At 48.0% G+C, this 19,903-nt stretch overlaps 1 protein-coding gene across 1 annotated transcript in view; it reads left to right on the top strand.

Annotated features, from left to right (window-relative positions):
* Nucleotides 1-495: 495 nt before the first annotated feature.
* The window catches only part of LOC130282872 (oocyte zinc finger protein XlCOF6-like), a 114,609-nt gene continuing 95,201 nt past the window's right edge, over nt 496-19,903 (top strand). The window contains exon 1 of the mRNA XM_056531754.1: nt 496-645. The gene's annotated coding sequence lies outside the window, so the exon portion shown is untranslated. The remainder of the gene's footprint in view (nt 646-19,903) is intronic.

Below are 19,903 nucleotides of genomic sequence, written 5' to 3'. Positions count from 1 at the left end.
GCGGTGGTTTTGTTTGTTAACTTCACCATTCACATAAAAGTTTGCCTCATCACTGAACAAAATCTTCTGCGTAAACTGAGGGTCCGGTTCCAATTTTTGTTTTGCCCATTCTGCAGCACCTGAATCTACGGATACTGGAAGCCTGTGTCACCACCCATCTTGGTCACCACCCATCTTGAAAAGTTTCCCCCCTCACATATACTAATGTGGCACAAACAGGAAGTTAATATCACCAACCATTCCCATTTTATTAAGGTGTATCAATATAAATGGCCCACCCTGTATAATTATTAAGAGAACTTGGGGTGATGTTATTAATAATAATTCATGGACCAACCATTCCCCTTTTATTAAGGTGTATCCATATAAATGGCCCACCCTGTAGACTGCTACATATATATATATATATATATATATATATATTCCATGGAAGAAGAAGATGGCAGCACTCACCGAAATAGTTGAAGGATATTCTTCTTTTATTTTAAAGTGCAGAAGTGAACATCAAGTGCGGCCGGACGCCAAACCTCGATCAGCAGATTGTGTGACAGCTTTTGCGCGTGCGCAAAGCACGCTTCATCAGACCCTGCCTCCTTCATGCATGACGCATACCTATAAACTCTACAGGTGTGACGTCAAACAAAGGTAAGCTTACAGATTAAAAGAAAAGTGCAGTGACATATTAAAAGCAATAATCTGTAGAAAAAAATACTTCACAGGAATACACTATAGTCAAGTCTGTCATTTAGACCTAAATTTCCTTGCGCGTTGGTTCGTAATATCCAGTGTGCTTCAGCTTGTAACAGGGTTCTTTGTCTATCTTGACCTTCTTTAGTGTTAACCCTTTCTAAGCCGTGAAAGACTAGACTTCTGGGATCACCGTTGTGACTTATGAAACGGGGAGCACCTTTTTTAAAACGGATGAAGTAAATATGTTCATGAAACCTGATGTTCATGGGTCTTTTCGTGCTTCCTATATAGAAGTGTAAATACATTTACAGGTAATCGCAAATACAACCCATGGGGTGCGGCAAGTTATAAGGTCATGTAATATTATTGTCACGTACCGGCAGGACTGGTAGTGGATCCTCTGGACCAGAGAGGCAATGGTGCGGGTTGTACCAGAGGACCGGTTCTAAGTGGTTACTGGTTTTCACCAGAGCCCGCCACAAGGCGGGATGGTCTTGCTGCGGCGGTAACCACCAGGTCGTATCCTCCAGTAGCAACTCAACCTCTCAGGCAGCTGATATGGCGTGGTACACAGGGAGCAGGCAGGAGTGTAGTCGGACGTAGCAGAGGTCAGGGCAGGCGGCAAGGGTTCACAGGCGAGTAGGCAGTAGCAACGGGTTCGGCAACAGGCAAGGCAATACACACAATAGGAACGCTTTCTCAGAGGCACTAGGGCACAAAGATCTGGCAAGAGCAGGAAGGGGCAGGTGCCTTTGATAGGGAAGGCAGGGGAAGTGAGGAACCAGCGCACCAATTACCGGTGCGCTGGCCCTTTAAATTTACTGAAGGCGGCGCGTGCGCGCCCTAGAGAAGGTAGCGCGCGCCGGGAGGCAGAGAAGGATGGCGCAGGATGGAGCTGGGATGCAGCGCGTGAACGGGGACAAGCCGTCACGGCAGCCGCGTCCCCGACACAAGGGAACCCGGGCTCCCGGTCAGTGTGGCAGAAGGCCGAGGGGGCGGGGACCGGAGCGCACGCTTTAACAATTATTCTACAACCTCCGATACAAAAAGCTTTACCAGGCAGTAAATGTGAACACCAGGAACACGTACCGCATTTAGAACTCCCTCTCGGACCCAGGGCTTAAGTCCTGCAGGAATGCGTGGGAACTGAGTTCCACCACTTTTTCCACAGCAAGGACACTGGTCCCATTACCAAGTGTACTGTAGGACCAACCATTATGTGGAAGAGTTCCCATGCTTTTTTTTTTCCAGGACTTGACCCCTGCTCGGACCTATATCTGTAAGCCAGTCTGTCCCTTTTTTCTTTTTAGAATCAAAGGAACTACATGTGAGGGTGTCTTTAAAATTTTTTCACCTCCTGAAGGCTTTCATTGGTCTGGTGGGAACTAGACCAATGATCCCGGGGCAGAAGGCTGAGGGGGTGGACGCTCCGGTCCGGGGACGGGGACCTGAGTGCACGCTTTAACTAGAGATGAGCGAATCGAACTTGACGAACCCGAATTCTTTACGAATTTCATGAAAAATTCGATTCGCAACGAATACGAATATCGCCACGATTCTATCGCACGAATCGCTTCATTAAACTCCATTTTTACAGCGTTCCAGGCTATTGTAGAGCTAAGATGGCGGATCAACATGTGAGTACATGGGGCAGGGGATTATGGGAGGGCGGGAAACAGCGGCGGGAATGAAGGTAGGTGGGCTGACCCAGAATCACATGTGAGATGCAGCCTATCAGTGTTCACTGACCCCTGTGATGTCACAGCCCCTATATAATCGGCGGCCATCTTGCCTCTCTTCATTTCATCTATGCACTCAGATGGAGAGGACGGGACTGCGTGTGTGTGAATAGCTCATACCACAGCGTTACACTGCAACTGCTAGTCACATCAGCATTAGGGAAAGACAGGAGTGCAGAGTGCTTTGCTGTTCTCACTGAGAAGGATCATTGATTGCTAAACCTCCTATTCCCGTTATTGAGCATTGCAGCAGAGAGGGGCAGATAGCTGTCAGCTGCCTCATACAGAACTCCAAGCTGCCTGAACTTTCTGAAGCATCTCATCTCCTCATTTTTCAGCTCTATTGAGTTTTTTTTTTTCCTCCACAAATCTTCTGCTGCTCAGAATTGTGTGACAGAGTGCTATTTAGGGTTTAATCCCTAGAATTGTGTGACAGAGTGCAATTTAGGGTTTAATCCCTAGAATTGTGTGACAGAGTGCAATTTAGAGTTTAATCCCTGTTTTTTTTTTTTTTTTTTGGTGGTGCTGCACTGTTGGGTCCTGCTGCTGTTCAGAAAAAAGTCATATTAGTGTGGACATTAGTGCCTTTTTACTATTTTTCACCTGTTACTCTGTCTCTGTGCTAAATTCAGTGTTATACCACACGTTATACACCTGCCGGTGTATTAAAGAATATTTTTTTTTCCTGAGTACAAATACGCTTAACAGTGGCCTTATCATTGCAAAGTGCCTAAATACAAGCAAATAGTGTACCATATACTACCTTTTTTTCTGTCTCTGTGCTAAATTAAGTGTTATACCACATGTTATATACCTGCCGGTGTATTAAAGAAAAAAAAAAGGTTTTCCTGTGTAAAAATGCGCTTAACAGTGGCCTTATCATTGCAAAGGGCCTACATACAAGCAAATAGCATACTATTTAGTACCTGTATTTCTGTTTTATACCACACGTTATACACCTGCCTGTTTATTAAAGAAAAAAAAGGTTTTCCTGTGTAAAAAAAGTAGTGTACTATTTAGTACCTGTATTTCTGTCTCTGTGCTAAATTCAGTGCTATTCCACACATTAGTATACACTGGCTGGTGTATACAACAAAAAAAGAGTTTTTTTCTGCGTATAAATACGCTTAACAGTGCGCTCATCATTGCAAAGGGCATATATACAACAAAGGAGTGTACTATTTAGTAACTGTTATTCTGTCTAGGGCCTATATACTTTGAAAGGACAGCCGTAAGTAATCGCCTGCTGCTGTTCTATACCCTCATAAACGCACTAAGTATGTCAGGCAGGGAAGTGCCAGGACGTTCACAGAGAAGGGGCAGAGGCCTACATACGTCAGGCAGAGTTGGCAGCAGACTTGGGGCGAGTGGCAGCAGGAGTCGCAGCAATAGGCCTGAGCTCCCGTTAACACCCAGCGATCTCTCCTCGTCAATTGGTTTGCACACACTCATCCCCATCATCACAAGCGACATCTGACAACCCCAGTCAAGAGTCGGTGGGTTCCTCAGATACAACCCTCAGTTGGCATGGCCCTAGGGTTGCCACCCTACCGGTATTTTACCGGCACAGCCAGTATTTTCGTTCAGATTCCGGGCTGTGCTGGTAAGTTTGGATGAAAAATACCGGCCATGCAATGGCCGGTATTTTTCATTCACTGTCATCACACACTAACCTAAAAAAGAGGCGCCACTGAGCGGGGGTGCGGGCCGCACACCAGCACCATGCCGCTCAGCACAGCACCCTGTCTGACTCTGAGGCTGTCCCAGTCTAAAACCTTACCTGGCACTGTGCAATGCTGTGCGGCCGGATCTGCGAAGGGACGTTGCGGAAGTGACGTCACGCCGCAGACCCGCGCAGGACGTCACGTCACTCGCCGGCCCGAGACTGAGAGGAGACTGGAGAGGTGCTTCGGTAGTAGGTAAGTGTGTCTGTGTGTGTCCGTTACTATGTGTGTGTCAGTGTTTGTGTGTCTGTCTGTCAGTCAGTGTTTGTGTGTCTGTCGGCCAGTGTGTGTGTCTCTGAATTCCACCCCAATTCCCCTGTGGCAATCCCCCCCCACCCCAATTCCATGGGGAAGAGTGGGGGGGGAGGGGGGTAACTTACTATACCTATGGGGAAGAGAGAGGAGGGGGGGGGTAACTGCCTATACCTATGGGGAAGAGAGAGGGGGGTAACTGCCTATACCTATGGGGAAGAGAGAGGGGGGGGGTAACTGCCTATACCTATCGGGAAGAGAGAGAGGGGGGGTAACTGCCTATACCTATGGGGAAGAGAGAGGGGGTGGGGGTAACTGCCTATACCTATGGGGAAGAGAGAGGGGGGGTACCTGCCTATACCTATGGGGAAGAGAGAGGGGGGGTAACTGCCTATACCTATGGGGAAGAGAGAGGGGGTGGGGGGAACTGCCTATACCTATGGGGAAGAGAGAGGGGGGGTACCTGCCTATACCTATGGGGAAGAGAGAGGGGGGGTAACTGCCTATACCTATGGGGAAGAGAGAGGGGGGGTAACTGCCTATACCTATGGGGAAGAGAGAGGGGGGGGTAACTGCCTATACCTATGGGGAAGAGAGGGGGGGATAACTGCCTAAACCTATGGGGAAGAGAGAGGGGGGGGGTAACTGCCTATACCTTTGGGGAAGAGAGAGGGGGGGTAACTGCCTATAAGTATGGGGAAGAGAGGGGGGGTAACTGCCTTTACCTATGGGGAAGAGAGAGGGGGGGGGTAACTGCCTATACCTATGGGGAAGAGAGAGGGGGGGTAACTGCCTATACCTATGGGGAAGAGAGAGGGGGGGGGTAACTGCCTATACCTATGGGGAAGAGAGAGGGGGGGGGTAACTGCCTATACCTATGGGGAAGAGAGAGGGGGGGGGGTAACTGCCTATACCTATGGGGAAGAGAGAGGGGGGTAACTGCCTATACCTATGGGGAAGAGAGAGGGGGGGTAACTGCCTATTCCTATGGGGAAGAGAGAGGGGGGTAACTGTCTATACCTATGGGGAAGAGAGAGAGGGGTAACTGCCTATACCTATAGGGAAGAGAGAGGGGGGTAACTGCCTATACCTATGGGGAAGAGAGAGGGGGGGTAACTGCCTATACCTATGGTTAAGAGGGGGGGAGGTAACTGCCTATACCTATGGGGAAGAGAGGGGAGGTAACTGCCTATACCTATGGGGACAAGAGGGGGGGGGCAACTGCCTATACCTATGGGGAAGAGAGAGGGGGGGTAACTGCCTATACCTATGGGGAAGAGAGAGGGGGGGGTAACTGCCTATACCTATGGGGAAGAGAGAGGGGGGAGGTAACTGCCTATACCTACGGGGAAGAGAGGGGGTGACTCTGCCTATACCTATGGGGAAGAGAGGGGGTGACTCTGCCTATACCTGTGGGGAAGAAAGGGGGTGACTCTGCCTATACCTATGGGGAAGAGAGGGGTGACTCTGCCTATACCTATGGGGAAGAGAGGGGGTGACTTTGCCTATAGGGAACGGGGGAGGGGGTGTAACTGCCTATACTTATTGGGGGGGGCTACCTAACTTATACCTGGATGCCTAACTACTTACCTACATACCAGGCTATCTAACTATGTACCTGGCCTTCATACATGGCTGCCTAACTACCTAGCTAGCCCCCTACCTACCTGGCTTGTCACCTACCTACATATCCGGCTTCCTGATCTACCTACCTGGTTACCTACTTACCTGGCTGCCTACCTACCTTCCCAAGGAGGGCATTATTACAGTTTGTGGGCCTATAGATGGGAAGATTGTGTAGAGGAGGGGAGGGCACTGAATATATGCAGAGTCTGACATGTTTTTCCTGCAGATGTTAAGAGATCCACATGGCGGTCTTATCCGGACGGAGAAGAAAAGGAAAGAGGACACCGCTGATCAGAAAAGACGTAATTGTGAGTCCCAAAATGTAACTGCAATCGCTTATATGGTATACGCATCCTGTGTACAGCTGTTATCTACTGCCATATGGTCCTGTATATAATCACTTATATGGTATATACATCCTGTGTACAGCTGACATCTACCACCATATGGTCCTGTATATAATCACTTATATGGTATACACATCCTGTGTACAGCTGTTATCTACCGCCATATGGTCCTGTATATAATCACTTATATTGTGTATAGATTCTTTATAGTATACTGGTCTGTGTATAGTGGTTTTATTCAGTACAACATTTTCCGTTTTCCACCTACAGAGCTATATGAGGGCTTTATCGGTATCAATTTGGTTTTGATGATTTTTTCATCCTATTTTGTTGTTGTTGGTAGTGCGTATACAAAGGAGCTGTTACAATGTTTGCATTTGCACTATTTGGTGAGGTTGTCAAATGTATTTATATTATATTTGTATTTGCTGGGTATCCCCTTAAATTCATTGCCTGTTAAATAAATGTTATTTACAATTGTAAGTTTTATTCTCTAAATGTAATTTTTTTGTGCGATATAGGAAAGTTCCCCCAGCATATATATTGTATCCATCCCATCCCCCATGCCATTTCTTTACCCCCCTTCAGTCCCCCATGCCATTTCTTTACCCCCCTCCCATCCCCCATCCCCTGATCCCTCGTCCTCTGTGCAATCGGCCCCTCCCCTTTTTAGCTCCACCCCCACATAGCCACACCCACGACCGGTATTTTTCTGAGGGAAAGGTGGCAACCCTACATGGCCCGGGAGCAATCCCTCTAATCCCATTGCCTTTGTCCTATGATGTTCCCTCTCCCAAAGAAGTATCTCATGCTTTGGGTTCAGCTCCACTATTTAGCGAGAACGATGTAATAGAGGACAGTCAGCATCTAATCGGCAGCCAAGAATGTGAGGAGACTCTGCGGTGTGGTTGTTCTTCATAAAGAATCCGGAGGATCTTAGCGTAGTCACATGCAAAATCTGTGGGCAGAAAGTGAAGCGTGGCCAGGGTCCCAATCTCGGCACCACGGCAACACATGATTTGCCACCATAAAGCGGCCTGGGATAACCGTGGCTCCGAGGTAGTGGTCCAGCCTGCCGCATCACCCAGTGGCCATCCGCTCCCTCCGTCATCCAGCCAAGGCTCCACCACCTCAGCCGAAGGGAGCATTGTGTCAAACCCTCCTTCTTGCGCTCCTGCTTCCTCCGCTCGTAGTCAGCCATTCCGCCAACAATCAATCGGCGAAGCCATGTCCAAGAGACAAAAGTATGCGCCCACTCATCCAACGGTGCAGAAGTTGAATGTGCTCCTGTCCAAGTTGCTGGTGTTGCAGTCCCTCCCTTTCCAACTGGTGGACTCTGCAGCTTTCAGGGAATTGATGGCTTGTGCCGAGCCGAGTTGGAGAGTCCCAAGCCGTCATTTCTTTGCGAAGAAAGCAGTACCAGCCCTGCATAAGTTTGTACAAGAGAAGGTGAGCCAGTCCTTGAGACTGTCGGTGTGTTCAAAAGTGCACGGCAGCGCCGATGTGTGGAGCTGTAACTACGGGCAGGGACAATACATGCCTTTTACGGCCCACTGGGTAAATGTTGTTCCTGCACAGCCACAGCAGCAACTTGGACAGGTCACACCGCTTCCTCCTCCACGCTCTCGCTCCCAGGCAGTTGGTCCTTTTACAGTGTGCGCCTCCTCCTCCTCCCCCGTGTCCTCGGCCTCCACTGCACATACAAATCTCGGTGGCCCTTCATCGTACCACGTGTGTAGGGCACAGCGGTGTCAAGCCGTCCTTCACATGGTTTGCCTTGGCGAACGGAGTCACACAGGGGAGGAACTGCTGAAGTTCATTAGGGAAGAAATCCGAGTATGGCTTACTCCACGAAATCTGGAAATGGGAACCATGGTGACCGACAATGGGAAGAACATTGTGGCCGTGCTGCGACAAGGAAGTGTGAACCATTCGCCCTGCATGGCACACGTGTTGAATCTGGTTGTCAAGAAGTTCATCAAGTCTTCACCCCATTTGCAAGACGTCCTGACAATGGCAAGGAAACTGTGCATGCACTTCAGCCACTCGTTCACCGCCAAGCACACTTTGCTTGAGCTGCAGCGTCAGAACGGTATCCCACAACATAGTCTCATTTGTGACGTTGCCACACGTTGGAATTCCACCCTCCATATGTTGGACAGACTATACGGACAAAAAAAAGCCATCACGGATTTTTTGATGATACAAGCAGATAGGAGTACTCCCCTGTGTAACTTCAATGTGAACGAGTGGCAGCTCATACGTGACACCTGCCGTTTGCTGAGGCCCTTTGAGGAAGCCACATTTTTTGTTAGTCACTCGAATTACGCCATGAACGACGTAATTCCACTCCTACATTTACTCCAAAAAATGATTGAAAACATGGTTGGTCATGGCAATGGAGATGTTGCGCCTACATCAGAAGGCTACATGAGTCCTGTGGGGGATGAACTCGAGGAGGATGATGAGGGGCAGAGCGGAGCACAGTTTACGGTGGATGAGATGGCCGGTGTTTCTGGTCATTGGACAGGAGGGGAGGAGCAGGAGCAGCCAGAGGAGCTGGAGGGTTATTACGAGGGAGGCGAGACAGAGGACCCAGACACACCGTGGCAGTATGCAGTGGAGATGGAGGCAGGTAGTCCCAGTGAGTCACTGTCACAAATGGCACGATGCATGCTGAGTTGCTTGCGTAGTGACCCCCGAATTGTCAAAATTCGTCAGCGCGATGACTTCTGGATCTCCACCTTATTAGACCCTCGCTACCAGCCCAGAATGGGGGCCTTTTTTACACCCACTGAGAGGGAGGACAAACTGACCTACTTCAGGGAGCTTCTACGAAGTCGGTTGGCCGATGCCTATTGGCTACATGGTCCATCCACTCGCAGGTTTGACTCGGGGGGCCCTCTGCGCTCACCTTCCACTGCCACAGCTGCTGGGGAGGGGAGGGGTGGCAGGAGCAGTACCGGCTCAATTAGCAGCAGCCTGAGTCTACAGTCGCTGATGAGTAGCTTCCTTCAGCCGCATAGTGAAGCTACTCATCAGCAGCAGGTGGACATGGAGCAGGACCTGAACCAGCAGGGGATGGCTTACCTCGACATGACCCTGCCAACAACCGTTGAAGATCCGCTGGACTTCTGGGCAGCCAAACTCGATTTATGGCCGCAACTAGCGGAGTTTGCCCTGGAAAAGCTGTCCTGCCCGGCCAGTAGTGTGCCATCAGAGCGGGTGTTTAGTGCGGCCGGGGCCATAGTCACCCCAAGGCGAACTCGTCTGTCCACTAAAAATGTGGAGAGACTGACGTTTGTCAAGATGAATCAGGGATGGATCAGCCAGGATTTCCAGCCACCAATGACAGATGGGTCTGAGTAGATTGACTATGCTCCTACAACAACATTTTCTCTATTGTGGTTGGTTATGAAACCCTCTGGGGCAGACCTGGGGATTGTACGGCCCGCTTGACACATATGGCCCTTTGATTGGCTCTGACCGGCCCGCGCTGATTGGGGGACAACTATGCTGCCTAATCTGGGGGACATCTATGCTGCCTAATCTGAGGGACAAGCATGCTCCTAATCTGGGGGACAACTATGGTCCTAATCTGGGGGACATCTATGCTGCCTAATCTGGGGGACAACTATGCTCCTAATATGGGGAAAACTGAAGCTTCTGGCTTTGGGCCTATAATTTTTTGAAGTTTAGCAGTAGCTAAATACATGCTTAATGCAAATGTCAACATTGATCTTTAAATGTAAGGGGTTATGAAATCCTCTTGGGTACTGCGAATGACTGCTCCAGACTCATTCTGTGTCTTTCCCAAACTACTTGCCTCCCTGGTGCCTCAGGCCTTGGGCCTATAATTTTTTGAAGTTTAGCAGTAGCTAAATACATGCTTAATGCAAATGTAAACATTGAGGGGCATTTACTAAGGGGTTTAGTCATTTTTTTCTGACTATTTTTGGCACAAAATTGTCGCAATTGCGCCTACCCTATAAATTGTGCGACTTTCTCTAGCAAGAGCTAGAAAGTAAAAAAAAAAATTCCCGCTTAATTTACGCAAGTTTTCAGTTTTTACTTGCAGTGGTCAGGAATTTATTAACTGAGACAGTCGCAGTTGCACAATAAACTGTCGCAACGGCCGTAAAAAATGACTAAATTTACTCCAGCTCCAACATGGAGCAGGAAAAGCTACTGCCGCCCGGGCTCCGACATACTTTCTCCCCGCTACCCTCACTGCGCTACCGGGACACTACAGTGATTTATATCCCCCCCTCTCACCTGCCAGCGCCACACAACTCCCATCTGTCTGCTGTTGCAGGACTACAAGTCCCAGCATGCCCTTACAGTGAGGACACGCTGGGAGTTGTAGTCTTGTAGCAGCGGGAGCTGAGCGGCGCGGGCGGGAGACAAGGGGGGGGGTAGCGGGTAGGCCGTATGAGGAGCCCGGGCGGGAGACAAGGGGGGGTAGCGGGGAGGCCGTATGAGGAGCCCGGGCGGGAGACAAGGGGGGTAGCGGGGAGACCGTATGAGGAGCCCGGGCGGCTGCACTGTAATGTCAGCCCGGGCTCCTGCCCTGAGAGCCATAGGCTTTGGCTGTCAGGGCATGCTGGGTGTTGTAGTTTTGCAACAGCTGGAGGGCCACAGTTTGCAGACCACTGGTGTGTGGTCTGTAAACTGTAGTCCTCCAGCTGTTGCAAAACTAAACAGCTGAAGGGGACCGGCGAAAACATTCACTTACCCGTCCGAGGCTCCAGCGACGATCGCTGACGGAGATCGTCGCGCGGCAGTGTCGTGCAGCGCTGGATCCTACGGAAGCCGGTAAGTTGCCCAAGCTTCCCAACCAGTGTGCCTCCAAATGTTGCAAGACTACAACTCCCAGCATGCCTGGACACCCTTTGGCTGTCCAGGCATGCTGGGAGTTGTAGTTTTGCAACAGCTGGAGGCACCCTTGTTGGGAAACACTGGCCTAAAACAGTGTTTCCCAACCAGGGTGCCTCCAGATGTTGCAAGACTACAACTCCCAGCATGCCTAGACAGCCATTGGCTGTCCAGGCATGCTGGGAGTTGTAGTTTTGCAACAGCTGGAGGGCCACAGTTTGCAGACCACTGGTTTGTGGTCTGTAAACTGTAGTCCTCCAGCTGTTGCAAAACTAAACAGCTGAAGGGGACCGGCGAAGACGTTCACTTACCCTTCCGAGGCTCCAGCGACGATCGCTGACGGAGATCGTCGCGCGGCAGTGTCGTGCAGCGCTGGATCCTACGGAAGCCGGTAAGTTGCGCAAGCTTCCCAACCAGTGTGCCTCCAAATGTTGCAAGACTACAACTCCCAGCATGCCTGGACAGCCTTTGGCTGTCCAGGCATGCTGGGAGTTGTAGTTTTGCAACATCTGGAGGCATCCTGGCTGGGAAACACTGGCCTAAAACAGTGTTTCCCAACCAGGTTGCCTACAGATGTTGCAAGACTACAAGCCCCAGCATGCCTGGACAGTCAAAGGCTGCCCAGGCATGCTGGGAGTTGTAGTCTTGCAACATCTGTAGGCAACCTGGTTGGGAAACACTGGCCTAAAACAGTGTTTCCCAGCCAGGTTGCCTCCAGATGTTGCAAAACTACAACTCCCAGCATGCCTAGACAGCCTTTGACTGTCCAGGCATGCTGGGGCTTGTAGTTTTGCATCATCTGGAGGCACCCTGGTTGGGAAACACTGGCCTAAATCAGTGTTTCCCAACCAGGGTGCCTCCAGATGTTGCAAAACTACAAGTCCCAGGTTGGGAAACACTGTGCCCGGCCTCCGCCCCACCTTACTGTAAGGGCATGCTGGGAGTTGTAGTCCTGAAGCTGGGGGCAGGGGACAAGCTTGTCACTTGCCCACACATCTCCTGCACCACACAACTACAACTCCCAGCATGTCCTTACTGTAAGGGCATGCTGGCAGTTGTAGTCGTGCGGGGCGGGAGATGTGTGAGCAGGTGATCATAAATGTACTAACCCATTTTTTTTGTTTTCTTCTCATTTCAGATCCGTGTATCCTGTGGACTCCTTCGGATTCGGTGGATTACTTCGATGACCAGCATTTTTCTTTGTTTGATTTTAATAAAATGGTTAACGAGGGCTTGTGGGGGAGTGTTTTTTGTAATAAAAATTTTTTAAAACCTGTTGTGTTTTTTCTTACTTTACTAGACAGGCTTAGTAGTGGAAGCTGTCTTATAGACAGAGTCCATTACTAACCTGGGCTTAGCGCTAGCCACAAAAACAGCTAGCGCTAACCCCCTATTATTACCCCGGTACCCAACGCCACAGGGGTGCCGGGAAGAGCCGGTACCAACAGGCCTGGAGCGTCAAAAATGGCGCTCCTGGGCCTAGGCGGTAACAGGCTGGCGTTATTTAGGCTGGGGAGCGCCAGTAACAATGGTCCTCGCCCACCCTGGGAACGTCAGGCTGTTACTGTTTGGTTGGTATTTGGCTGAGAATGAAAATAGGGGGGACCCTATGCGGTTTTTTTAAAAATAAATAATTAAATATATTTAAAAAACGCATAGGGTCCCCCCTATTTTTATTCTCAGCCAAATACCAACCAAACAGTAACAGCCTGACGTTACCAGGGTGGGCGAGGACCATTGTTACTGGCCCTCCCCAGCCTAAATAACGCCAGCCTGTTACCGCCTAGGCCCAGGAGCGCCATTTTTGACGCTCCGGGCCTGTTGGTACCGGCTCTTCCCGGCACCCCTGTGGTGTTGGGTACCGGGGTAATAATTGGGGGTTAGCGCTAGCTGTTTTTGTGGCTAACGCTAAGCCCGGCTTAGTAATGGACTCAGTCTATAAGACAGCTTCCACTACTAAGCCTGTCTAGTAAAGTAAAATAAAAAAAAACACAACAGGTTTAAAAAAAAAATTTATTACAAAAAAACACTCCCCCACAAGCCCTCGTTAACCATTTTATTAATATCAAGCAAAGAAAAACGCTGGTCGTCGAAGTAGTCCACCGAATTCGAAGGAGTCCACAGGATACACAGATCTGTAGAAGAAGTAACCAAAAAAAAATAAAAGTGTAAGTACATTTAGGGAGAAAAAAACTGTGTTAAAAAAATGTAATAAACACACACACACACACACTAAACACCGTTTACCACTTCTGAGCCATGACTACAATTTACAGTGATCCCTCAACTTACAATGGCCTCAACATACAATAGTTTCAACATACAATGGTCTTTTCTGGACCATCGTAAGTTGAAACCAGACTCAACATACAATGCTACAGACAGTCCAGATCTGTGAAACGTGTCAATGGCTGGAAGAACCAACCAATCAAAATGGGCATTCACTGGTAAAACCCCTGTATTACTGAAGTGTATGCACTGACTGGTGTCTGGTATTACATGTTCTGTACTCTTTACCTGTATCAGGGTTAGCTGCTCTTTTGGACACCAGGTGAGGGCGACTCCATTACTTGTTTGGGACATTGCCTGTACTGTACAGGACCCCTGAAGACGCTCCTGTCCTCTACATAGACCAGTGTTTCCCAATCAGGGTGGCCCCATCTTTTGCAAAACTACAACTCCCAGCATGCCCGGACAGCCTTTGGCTGTCCAGGCATGCTGGGAGTTATAGTTTTGCAACTGCTGGAGGCTCCCTGCTTGGGAAACACTGACATAGACAGTGATTACAGCTCCCAGCAGATCTTTATTACTTTTATATGTAAGGATTTGCTTTATCTACATTAGTTATCTACCTATTTTTCTTTGTCACTTTTTCCTATTTTTGGATGACATTTTGGTGCCTTTAGAACCAATTACCACGTTTCCATAGAGTTATGGTCTCAACATACAATGGTTTCAACTTACAATGGTTTTCCTGGAACCAATTAATATTGTAACTTGAGGGACCACTGTAGTTATTGAATTATTTAGATGTGGTGAAAAAGCTAAAAAAAAAAAACTCAAAAACAAAAGATCCAGAAGGAAACCTGGCAGCCAAACCTATTCAGACAGCAGGAAAAAGGAACAGACTATTTTTTCTACTACATGAAGTAAATTTCCCACTTTTGCCTATGTGTGCCAAATTTATTAATGCCGTGCAACAATTTAGTAAATTTGTCGCACATAGTCAAAAATGAAGTAGAAAAAAACAGGGTAAAAACCAGACTACATAGTAAAAGATTAGTAAATGCCCCTCATTGATCTTTAAATGTAAGGGGTTATGAAAACCTCTTGGGTATTGCAAATGCATGCTCCAGACTCATTCTGTGTCTTTCAGGAACTACTTGCCTCGCTGGTGCCTCTGGCCTTGGGCCTTAAATTTTTGGATGTTTAGCAGTAGCTAAATACATGCTTAATGCAAATTTCAACAAACGATGGTTAAATTCTCGGTGCTCTGCCAGGGCCTTCTCCTACCCCGCCTATGCCGATCTGAGGACCTCACTAACCAACTCACTAACTTATCCAATCGCTTATAGCGACGGGCGGTGTGTACAAAGGGCAGGGACTTAATAAACGCCAGCTTATGACCCTCACTTACTGGTAATTCCTCGTTTTAAGATAAAATAATTGCAATCACAGATCCCTATCACGAACTGGTTTCAGCGTGCAACACGCACCTGTCCTTGAAAGATAGAGAGACGCTAATCCTTTCAGTGGAGCGCTAGTGCGGCCCAGGACATCTGAGGCCATAACACACCTGTTATTGCTCGATCTCGCAATTGATCGGGCAAGGTAAGGGGTTATTAAAGCCTCTTGGGTACTGCTGAGGCCTACTCCTGACTGCTCCTGTTGCAATGTATGGGGTAATTAAACACTCTTGGGTAGTGTTATTGTTAAATCTACTGGTAATTTTATCAGTAATAAAATAGAATTTTGCAGAATGCTAACCGTTACACAACGGAACGCTTGTTGCGTGTGATTTTTTAATGAAAAAAAAAAAAATAGATGGAGAGGGATTAACTCTGCTTAATCATTTTTGGCGAATAGAATCCTTTTGCCATCTGATTTTTTGGAGACAGATGAACGTACACACATGTAATAATTTTTTTAACCAAATTTCAAACATTGTGTGGTTTATTACTTTTGAGAAGAATGTCTTTGGGTGGTCCACCATCCTGCATTATAGAGTCTTCTGAACTGCTGTATATGCACTTGTTTTTTTTAAAAAAAAAGGTATTTTGTCAGACAATTTCAATAAAATTTTGCGTTTTTTTGGGGTGGATTGTGAAGCCCGGGTGACGGGTATGTAGTGTGTGTACTCGTGCATAAGTCAACTCCAGTCTGTGTCCGTTTGGCAATATATGGCTTACTGAAGCAGCAGAGGTGGGGCCTTGGTCTTGGAATTTCAATTATTTAAAAAAATTTGAACATATTGTGTGGTTTATTATATTATATAAGAATGTCTTTGGGTGGTCCACCGTCCTGCATTATAGAGTCTTCTGAACTGCTGTATATGCGCTTGTTTTAACAAAAAGGTATTTTGTCAGACAATTTCGGAAAAAAATTGCGTTTTTTTGGGGTGGATTGTGAAGCCCGGGTGACGGGTGTGTAGTGTGTACTCGTGCATCAGTCAACTCCAGTCTGTGTCCGTTAGGCAATATATGGGTTACTGATGCAGCAGAGGTGGGGCCTTGGTCTTGGAATTTCAATTATTTAAAAATTTTTTACATATTGTGTGGTTTATTATATTATAGAAGAATGTCTTTGGGTGGTCCACCGTCCTGCATTATAGAGTCTTCTGAACTGCTGTATATGCGCTTGTTTTAACAAAAAGGTATTTTGTCAGACAATTTCGGAAAAAAATTGTGTTTTTTTGGGGTGGATTGTGAAGCCCGGGTGACGGGTGTGTAGTGTGTACTCGTGCATCAGTCAACTCCAGTCTGTGTCCGTTAGGCAATATATGGGTTACTGATGCAGCAGAGGTGGGGCCTTGGTCTTGGAATTTCAATTATTTAAAAAATTTTTACATATTGTGTGGTTTATTATATTATATAAGAATGTCTTTGGGTGGTCCACCGTCCTGCATTATAGAGTCTTCTGAACTGCTGTATATGCGCTTGTTTTAACAAAAAGGTATTTTGTCAGACAAAAAAATTTGCGTTTTTTTGGGGTGTGTACTCGTGCATCAGCCAACTCCAGGCTGTGTCTTTCAGGCAATCTATGGGTTACTGATGCAGCTGAGGTTGGGCCTGGGTCTAGGAATTTCAATTTAAAAAAAAAAAATCAACAATTCATTATTTTTGAGAGGAAAGTCTTTGGGTGGTCCACCGTCCTGCCTTATAGAGTCTTCTGAAATGTTGGATATGCGCTTGTGCTTAAACAAAGTTGTAAATTAAAAAAAAATATTTATACAATTTTGTTGATTTTGGGGCGGATTGTGAAGCCCTGTGTGTACTGGTGCGTCAGCCAACTCCAGGCTTTGTCCTTCAGGCAATAAATGGGTTCCTGATGCCGCAGAGGTGGGGCCTGGGTCTTGAAATTTCAAATTTTTGGATAGCGGGTGCTACCAATGAGAAATCTTTGACAAAAATGTAATATATTGTGTTGTTTTTTTTTTTTTGGGGGGGGGGGGGGGGGGGGGGATTGTGAAGCCCTGGTGTGTACTCTTTCATCAGCCAACTCCAGGCTGTGTCACGCAGGCAATATATGGGTTACTAATGCCGCAGGGGTGGGGCCTGGTTCTGGAAATTTCAAAATTTTTGGACAGCGGGTGTTACCAATGAGAAATCTTTGACAAAAATGTCATATATTGTGTTGTTTTTTTTTGGGGGGGGGGGGGGGGGATTGTGAAGCCCTGGTGTGTACTCTTGCATAAGCCAACTCCAGGCTGTGTCATGCAGGCAATATATGGGTTCCTGATGCCCCAGGGGTGGGGCCTGGTTCTGGAAATTTCAAATTTTTGGATAGCGGGTGCTACCAATGAGAAATCTTTGACAAAAATTTCTCATTGTGTTGATTTTGGAGGGGGGGGGGGGGGGTTTGTGAAGCCCTGGTGTGTACTGGTGCATCAGCCAACTCCAGTCTGTTTCCTACAGGCAATATATGGGTTACTGATGCTGCAGAGGTGGGGCCTGGGTCTGGAAATTTCAAACTTTTGGATAGCGGGTGCTACCAATGAGAAATCTTTGTCAAAAATGTCATATATTGTGTTGTTTTTTTGGGAGGATTGTGAAGCCCTGGTGTGTAGTGTACTAGTGCATCAGCCAACTCCACGCTGTGCCATTCAGCCACTAAATGGTCTCCTCTTGCCACGCTATGTCATTCAGTCACTATATGGTCTCCTGACACTGATGCCACCACCAGGCTCTTTCATTGTGCTGCTGTGCGGCAGTGATTCTAAGAGCGATGCCAGTAATCTGCATGTTATTCTGAATAACAATATTATTTCACTAGCCCAGCACACTCCATATGCGTTTTACGACACAGCAAAGTGTTCTATAACCCTATAGAGGCTGTATGTAGGCTAGAAATAGCCTTTTTTAACATCGATTCGCCGCAAATAAATTCGGATCGAAACTTTTCCGGAAAATTCGGCGAATCGGCCGAATCGAATTTTTGAAAAGTTCGCTCATCTCTAGTCACAGTGTGTGGCAGTATTATATCATGGGCACAGTGTGTGGCAGTATTATACCAGGGGCACAGTGTGTGGCAGTATTATACCAGGGGCACAGTGTGTGGCAGTATTATACCAGGGGCACAGTGTTTGGCAGTATAATACCAGGGGCACAGTGTGTGGCAGTATTATACCAGGGGCACAGTGTGTGGCAGTATAATACCAGGGGCACAGTGTGTGGCAGTATTATACCAGGGGCACAGTGTGTGGCAGTATTATACCAGGGGCACAGTGTGTGGCAGTATTATACCAGGGGCACAGTGTGTGACAGTATTATACCAGGGGCACAGTGTGTGTCAGTATTAGGGCACAGTGTGTGTCAGTATTATACCAGGGGCACAGTGTGTGGCACTATTATACCAGGGGCACTGGATGACAGACCTGGATAAGCGGACCCCTACTAAGAGTAGTTGAGTACCCCTGGTATAGAGTATAGTGGTTTCAAACTGTAGCCCTCCAGATGTTTCTAGGCAACTCACCGGCTTCCGTAGGATCCAGCTGCATGACATCACCGCCCGCCGATCTCCGACAGCGATCGTCGCCCGCAGCCTCGCCCGCAGGGTAAGTGGACTTTGGCGCCGGTCCTCCTCGGTTTCCCCATTCTGCCCCACCTATTGTGGGTGGGCAGAAAAGGGAAAACGAAAGTTACACCCCCCGCCCCCTATCTGCTATTGGTCGTCGCTTCTATACGACAAATAGCAGGGATAGGAGGAGTGGCACCCCTGGTGTCTTGGACAACCCTGATCCCCCTTATTTTCCCGGTCACCTGGTCACCATAGACCCATATGATCCGGAATAGCCGCAAATCGCAAGTGTGAATTCACTTGCGATTTGCGGCGATCGCCTACATGGGGGGGTCTGATAACCACCCCTGGGCATTTGCGTGGGGTGACTGCTGATCGATATCAGCAGTCACCCCGGTTCGGTCTCTGCCCGGCGCGCGTCAGGGACCGAAATTCCCACAGACGTATGCGTACGTCCTTGGTCCTTAACTACTAGGGTGCTTAGACGTACGCGTACATCCATGGTCCTTAAGGGGTTAAATATATATATATATTTATACATTAAATATTATATTTATACATTAAATACCATTTATATGAGGCAACTAGGGGATAGCCCTACAGGAGAGCCCTATTGACATGGAGGGACTCTGGCTGAGGGAACTTTAGACAAAGGGACAGGACCAGGTCCTGTACCGGGACACCACACACTGATCAGTATTATCGGCGACCTTCGGCTCTGGTCTGTTCGCTCTTAGACCAGAGTAGAAGACCCTGGGAGATGGACGAAGGCACGTGAAGGGACCGCCGTCCGCCATTTTGGATGATCAGATACCCGTGACAGTGCCACAGGCGATCCGATCACCCATCTGTATTGATAGCGGCATCTGAGGGGTTAATTGTGTGAGGGGTTAATTGTGGACATCGGCGTGATTGCTGATGTCCGCCATTACCGGTGGGTCCCTGGCTGCTGATAGTGAGCACGGGTCTAGTGCTCGCATCATATACAGGACATAAATGTATGTCCTGGTGCATTAAGGACCAGGGCACAAGGACATACATTTACGTCATGTGTAGTTAATGGGTTAAAGCCAAAATGGGCTGTGTCCTTAAGGATTAATGTAACTTTGGCTGTGTAAAGGGGGGATGAGAGTTTGTGTAGGGGGTAACAACATGTGGGGAGGGGGACAATACGGCTGTTGGCAGGTCATAAGTGTGGGGTATATTGGTATGAGCGTTGCATACCTGGTGAGGGAGGAGCTTAGGGGACCTCTCAGTATTTCTTACAAGAGGCCCCCAAATTTATTGTTACGCCACTGGAAAAAGTGCACTTAAGGACCTGCCCCCCACAATGTCTGTGCATATCCCTAGAGGTAGGTAAAGGTATTCTGAATTGCCTGGTGAGAGGCCTGTCACCTAGGCAAAAGGGGTAAGT

This window comes from Hyla sarda, chromosome 7, assembly GCF_029499605.1.
Source record: "Hyla sarda isolate aHylSar1 chromosome 7, aHylSar1.hap1, whole genome shotgun sequence".
In the NCBI taxonomy this organism is placed as follows: domain Eukaryota; kingdom Metazoa; phylum Chordata; class Amphibia; order Anura; family Hylidae; genus Hyla; species Hyla sarda.
This window is presented reverse-complemented; position numbering and strand designations above follow the sequence as displayed.